This window comes from Megalops cyprinoides, chromosome 6 (genome assembly GCF_013368585.1).
Source record: "Megalops cyprinoides isolate fMegCyp1 chromosome 6, fMegCyp1.pri, whole genome shotgun sequence".
NCBI classification, from domain to species: Eukaryota; Metazoa; Chordata; class Actinopteri; order Elopiformes; family Megalopidae; genus Megalops; species Megalops cyprinoides.
The window spans coordinates 24,146,096-24,153,266 of NC_050588.1; positions in this window are offsets into that span (position 1 = coordinate 24,146,096).

Here is a 7,171-nt window from a genome sequence, read left to right on the forward strand (position 1 = left end):
CATGCAAAATCCCAAAATGTACAGTGAGAGTTTTGGAACAACAGTTTAATCATCTGCCAAAAAGAATGAAATCACTCTTATCTCTCCAATTCTGCCCGTAGACTGAGTCTCTGGCAGGAGTTCCTAGCGTGGAAGCAATTCACGTTGTCTGCTGGAATCTCGGCAAAAATAGCTACTGATCGGATCAAGCCAGACTTTACGCTCATTACAAAAAATAGAAAACACGAAAGATCCAAGCGTTCCCATCATAAACCTGATATGATTTATTATCTAAGACAAATGCACAGCTTCCTCTGCCAAACATGGCCATCAGACATACAGATGGTATTATTCCATCATATTTACTGTGCTTTGTCCCAGTGCATTATTGTTGTGGTTACTCTTATCATGGCTAATGTTTGGAAGCTGGAAAGAAGCAGTGCATAGAGATCTTTGTATTTGGGAAAGTGGAAGCATCCCTTCTGTTTAAATCAATCAAAATCAAACTCATATCAGTCCACCTCTGGAGACTGGGCTTCACATCATGTTTTCATCAATACCAGGGGTGGGAGTCTACTACAGGAACACACACTTGGGGCTGAAGTGTATCAGGTCCCATTTATCACACACATGTATGTGTCCTCCTAAGATAAGTGGCCAGCAAAGATATATAAATATACATGTTTCAACAACATATGTGTGTGTATGTGTGTGCGTGTACATGTTCATATCTGTGTATGTATACATAAGTGATTGTAGCATAATCTGTTGCAGTATTTCACTACCTAAACATTCAAGAAATCTACATTTTTCAGACATTAACATGAGGCGATGTCCTATTCAAAGTAAAATTTAGGTTTGTAGCCATTTTAAATGAATGATGATGGTCGAATGCTGTTGAATAGTCTCCTACTGTTTGAAATGGCGTCTTGGTCATCTACAAGATAAATACTGGATCTATTATAGATGGATGCCTGGATGGAACACTGCAATCCATTCTCTATAGTCAAAGCATCAGTGGAATATTTAGACAGATGGGGAAACAAGTCATTATTAGTTATTATTACTCATTTATGGTTAAATGGTTGCATTTAAATGTAATTATCTTTATAGGAGAGTGAGCTAGGATAACACAGGACATCTGTGTGTGGCTATAGGAAAAAGGCCCCATAGAAGTGCTCAGGCAAACCTATTGCCCTTTTACCTACAAGAAATGCACTTAAATTCAAATTCATCATATATCATATTTTCTGAGTTCTGTTTGGTGTTTCACCCCAAATCTTTGTGCCACGTGTATGAAATTTGCTGACAAGAAATCTTAAATGTCTTAAAACACCTAATAAATTAGATGCAATCTTTGTAGTGGCAGTAAAACTCCATCAGCCTAATGGTGGAGGACAAATACTGTGATGCTGTTGTCATTAAGACACATTTGCCAGAATTGCCAGCACAAAAAACAGATGGACAAACAGCAGTGTGGAGCTGCAGTTAATGCCTTGGCCTTGAGCTGATTCACACAGCCACACCCAGAAGACCCCTAACCTTCTAATCTCAGGGAAATAGCTCTGTCTCTCCAACCCAAGAAGACCCAAGGGATCCCCCTCCACAGGTGCAAATTTTGCTCCCCCATCCAGAAAAATCCTTAACATTCAAACAAAAACAAACACTGACACAAAATGAAGGTGCCCGATTTTTCTTTTTTCCATCTTTTGTGCGATGTTTTCCTCAAAGGCACAAAACAAGCTCAAATTCCACTGAAGTCTAAAGGATCAACAGCGGTTGTTGTGATGAGTGTAGTGAGTGAGGGGTGTTGTGGTGCAGCAACATTGACATTGAGGCCTGTCTTCTTTTTTTCTGTTTGATGTGCTTTGAGAAGTCTCCCGGGCTCACCTGTTGAGCCCTGACAGCAGAAACAAATCACTACAATCAGGGCTGTAGGTGACCTCTGACCCCTGCTTTCAGCCAGATTGCAAAGGCACCGCATGGTTCAATAACACCCTCTTTTAAGCAGCTAAGGCGCTGTTGGATTTAACACCTGTGGATCCATCCTTCAAACTGAGCTCAACAGGAATTCCACCTCGCTCACCTTTCCGTCACAAATTGCCCTTCTTTTTGCATCACCTTCCATAGAGGAACAGGTCCTTCAAACACATGTCCAGTCTTCATTTGTCTCCCTCAATTTTAAGGTTTGATTTCCTGAATTCTACTAGCTCCATTCAGGAAATTTTTAATGTGTATCATTGATATTATTGTAAAATTTCGCCCAGATGATATAAAATGCTGTGATAAATAAATCTATGAAATCTGAACAGGAGTGATTTCTAGTTATATGCGGGTGCTGGATAAGATTGAGTTCAATACTTCTCATACAGTGATTGGATTTGCACTAGGTCTCCTAGTCTTACCTCACTGCCTGGCTGGCTGCGGGTATCTTGTTTCAATTATGGGCCCAAAAACATGAAAACAAACAAAAACACAACCATCTCCAACACCTGCAAGCAATCTTTGATCAAAACATGACATGATTAGCAAAAGAGCTGTGAGAAGAAGGCATGGAAAAAGCGATCTAGCTTCAAAGGATCACACAATATACACAGTGCGTGAAAGTGTGTGAAGTTTAGGGTATTGCATTTCTGAAATTGGGAAAATTGTAGTTTGAGTTGAATATCACCCGGAGGGCTCTGAACCCATTGCCACATGTGATATTTCACAATACTCACATCAAATCAATATTAGAAGCAGGAAAAAGTAGAAAAAAGATAAATGCAGTAATTTAATACACCTTGTACAAATTTAAAGAAGGAACAATGGTCAGGTCCAGGTTGTAGCTATTGTGTTAGTGACATGGAAGCACATGTGTACATATGCATATACTCATGCACGCACACACATGTACTCACACACCTTATATGAACTGTTTCTGCTCTTGTCCCATGAATTCACATGATGTTGTGAAAGACAACAGCCTAGCAATGACAGCAAACAAAAACTGAACAACAATCATGTAAGCTATGCCAGTTTTACAGAGCAGCTATTTGGTCAAAATCCCTATAGCTATGGCTAATTATGTCTGGTTACTATTAACCAAGTTTGGATGAAGGTGGACTGAACCATATTTTTTCAAGGCAGTTCAAGACACTGACTTGTGTGTATGTTAAATTTCAGCAGGTACACCTGAGCCTGGACAGAGGTTAATTTTCTATCACTCCAATCCTTCGCAATAAAGCTTGATAGAAGGGTTTGCAAAACTGTGATCTAGTTCCCTCTAGTTAGCCATGTTCAAATTCCAGCTCATTCTACATAAGGTGGTGGTAGTGAGTGAAAACCATTTCATAACATCACAATAAACATGCATACATCCATTCTGCCCTCTTTGTCCACATCTGGCATTAATATCTGAAAATGCTCTCTGGGAGGCAAGTCTTGATACCTGCTGAGGCATACCTGCAGTGCATTTACATGTTGGGAAAAAATGCAAACATTTTGAACCATAGCATAATATCTAAAGCCTAATGTGAAAAGCATTTGAGATTCATAGGTTGCCCTGTGTTCATCTGGTACAGTAAGAAAAAAAGCTTGCAACAGTATTGTGAAATACGTGGTACAGAAATGATGAGTTGTTCCCTGACAGACCGCTTCTGGTCAAGTGTGGTGAACCACATGTTCTCTTTGCTTACTGCATTTGCAATATGGTCCTGTGTTTCCCTCAGCATTCTAACCACAGTCCAACATGCAGTGTGGAGATAGTAAGCTTTAAACTGTATGTCAGCTCGGCTGTGAGTGGAGCCGAACACTTTTCTGGTTCAATAGCTGCTTTTTATATCAAAGGTGTGGAGCAAGTGAGAGTAATTCATTTTGTGCCTCTTCTTTAAATTTCGCGTTATTTGTATTCACAGTCAGTTAAAACAAAGCTCTTTCCTGTGTTATTCCATTGTGCATGAACATTCAGGTTAGCTTTACTGGAACAAAGCTGTTGCAGTGAAGAAGGCCCCAGCTTTTAAACAATCTTTCTGTATTAGCTCTGTATTGAAAATATACAATAATAAATCACAGTGCCTTTTTACCCCTAGGGTATAAACAGGAAAGTCCACAAAAGCAAAGCAAAAGACATCTGAGGGACAGTGGTGGACTGGGAGACATATGGAACAGGCCCCTGCTTTCGTCTCTGTAGCGACCCACTTCCTCTCCCTGGTTTGAAATGAACTGTGTAATTATAAACACACCCCGCTTCAAGGTGCACGACACCGTCAAACACGTGTACTTCATCAGAGTGTGCCGAATCCCCCCCCCCCCCCCCCCCCAAGTCTTCGGGAAGGTCGTTAAAATGCAATGTGAAGATTCATAATTACACAAATCTCATCTCAAAGCAAATAAACACAAAAACGGACACATCAAAGGCAGCACTTTACATACTCTATGGTGGAGTACAGGCTCATGGTCTCTTCAAAGGATTTTTTTCCAATTCACTGATTCTCACATGGTTTCATGCTCTTCCTTACACATTTATGTACATGTGCTGTAAACAGAAGTTCTCAGACAAGATCGGATGAACACATTAAGACCTGATTTTGTTTTTATGACTGCAAACAAAGCCGAATATGCATTTTTTTCCCAGATAATGTGGGCAGAATGCAAAATGTGTAACGTTTTTTTTGCAATGCTATAGATTCCCTTGCTGTCCCGTAGTTATCCCATAGGAAACAAAGAAAGAACATAACTTTTGCGTGAATCATTTCAGTTTGGGTTCATAAAGGGAAGGACATTTTGGCTGCTAAAAAGTATTTTAAAAAGTCTCATAATAAAGTTCAATGATTTATTTGATGTGTATTTTTCAAAATGTGTTATACATTTCAAGCTAAAACAAACCCACCAAGCCCCAAGAGAACAACCGTGAATGTACTGCCAAAGAAAAACAAATACAAAGAGCACCTGGATGGATATGTAATGCTTATTTCTAAGCCAGGACGAACATGATGAAGCAGGGATCGATTAGCTCATGTGTTCTGTTGCTTCAAGTGTTCTGTTGTGTGAGACTCGTAAAATCTGGAATTATATGCACAGGTTGCTGCCCAGCACACACGCCCTGTCTGCATTTTTTGCCTTGGCGAGACCAATATGTTACGTCTTTCCATTGCAAGGAACCATGTGATCAGAATGGCCTATTTACCTGCTGGCACTTGAAGAGTTTTCAGGTCATTTTTGTTTTATTTGTTGTATTTATTTGAGTCGTTACAATGATATAATAAATCTGGACATCTGTGATTGCTATACTTCATAAGAAGAAAAGAAGAAAAAAAAGAGCATGGATCAGTGCATTTTCGGTGTAAACTTCTCGATGAAAATAACGAATTTCAGTGAATAGTCTCTTACTATTTACAATGTTTTAGATGCTGATATATGCCTATTGAGTATAAGTTATTGTGTCTTGTAGGATGAAAAAACAATGCAAGAAGAACATTTTGATCTGTTTAGCTGATGTATTTTGAGAGCCTATTTCAAGTATACAGAGTAAATAAATATTTAATGACAATGCCACCTCTCCCCGTTGCCGTGGGTACCACGAGCAGATCATCTTCTGACCTTCAGTTGCTGAGGACCAGATGAATAATTAAAATCAAGTTGTCAATCATCCTGTTTGGTCCGGGTGGAATTAGGAGTTTATCTGTGATCAGATCTCACTGAGCCGTCAATCACGCTGCAGGACTTGAAAGAGGGACTGCACCTGCCCCCCAGTTTAGATGTAAAGTGGGCAGTCTTCACAAATTGTTTCTCGCCATTCACAAGCCATACTTTTCAATGGTTCCCCATCTGAGTGTATTGCTGAGAACAAATAATAATGAGAAATCGACTTTCAGTCTTGGGTAGCTTATCTTATTTTTCCATTCCTTAAAGTGATTTGTACAACATGGCTCTTCACAGTTTTCATTTTAATGTTAAATATAATATACAATTATGAGATAGACACCTTGAAGTGATGATTTGTGGTTTAAAGTGTGAAATGAACAGGCTGGATGTCTCACATATGCATATTTTTATTCAGAATCTAAAGTTTACACAATCATTTCTACGGATTTTAAACCTTTCATGATAGTTACTATTATTTGGGAGTCAGGTGAAGAGTTCACAGCTTTGTTTGGGTGGTTGGATCTAATTAATATTTTGCTCTTAAAAAAATGCCATTTGTTCAGATCAAACGAGTTGATCGGTGTGTGTGCATTATGATGACATACTGCATCTGCTAACGGTCAGCGACTGATTAATATTTACTGTCTGATTGGGAGGCTGCAGGAGTGTCAGCGCTTCTGGAGAACGGGGGGCAGCCCAGAGTAACCTTCTCACATGAAGGTGTTGCATTTGATACTTCCTAAAACCCAAGCCAAACAGCACCCGATCCTCCTGCCTTTGCTGGACGCTTGCACCGCTCTCTCCATTCTTCCTGTTGATCTCATCTTCCAGCTGATCGGCACTTTTCCTGGTTTGCTGTTAGATGTGGAGGGCAGGTCACAAAAATGGCCATTCTGTTTATTTTCTTTTCTGGTAGATGGGACGTTCAGTACAAAGTGGCAGACGCAAAGGCATTTTTCGAGAGTGAGTGTCCTCCACTCCTTAACACAGTTAGACAATGGGATTAACTTCAAAGGTGCAGAGAAAAAAAGTTGCTTGGAACTGTGCCCCAATTTACAGTTTAGTTACTGAGGAGCTTTTGTCAATCTGAGCAGACAGCCTGCAAGTGTCTCAGTCAGTGTCATTCTTACATACAAAATATATGCAAAAGTAAGTGTTGCATTATTTTTTCAGATGCCATGCATCCTTGTCCAGAGCAACTCACATTGCTTACATTATTATCCATGGGATATTGATAGGGCAATAGGATATTTACATTAAAGTGATTCGGGTTAAGCACCTTGTGTCCCTCCCGGGAAATCCACTGATTAAATATTCAGTTCTGTAACCATTTCACCAACCAAAAAATATAGGTATGAGGAGGGATTCCATCCAGCTGAAATAAAAATGGTAAAAATAGTCAGTTTCTGAATATAGAGTTGTGAATGCATGCACTCTTGGTCTAGCTGGCCTAACTGCCTTGTTGACAAGGGGTTTCAAGAATGATAAGTGGAACATGGCTGACTTGAACAACAGCCAGACTTTTTATTTTTTATTTAGCCCTCCCTATCTGTCCTGACCTGATCAA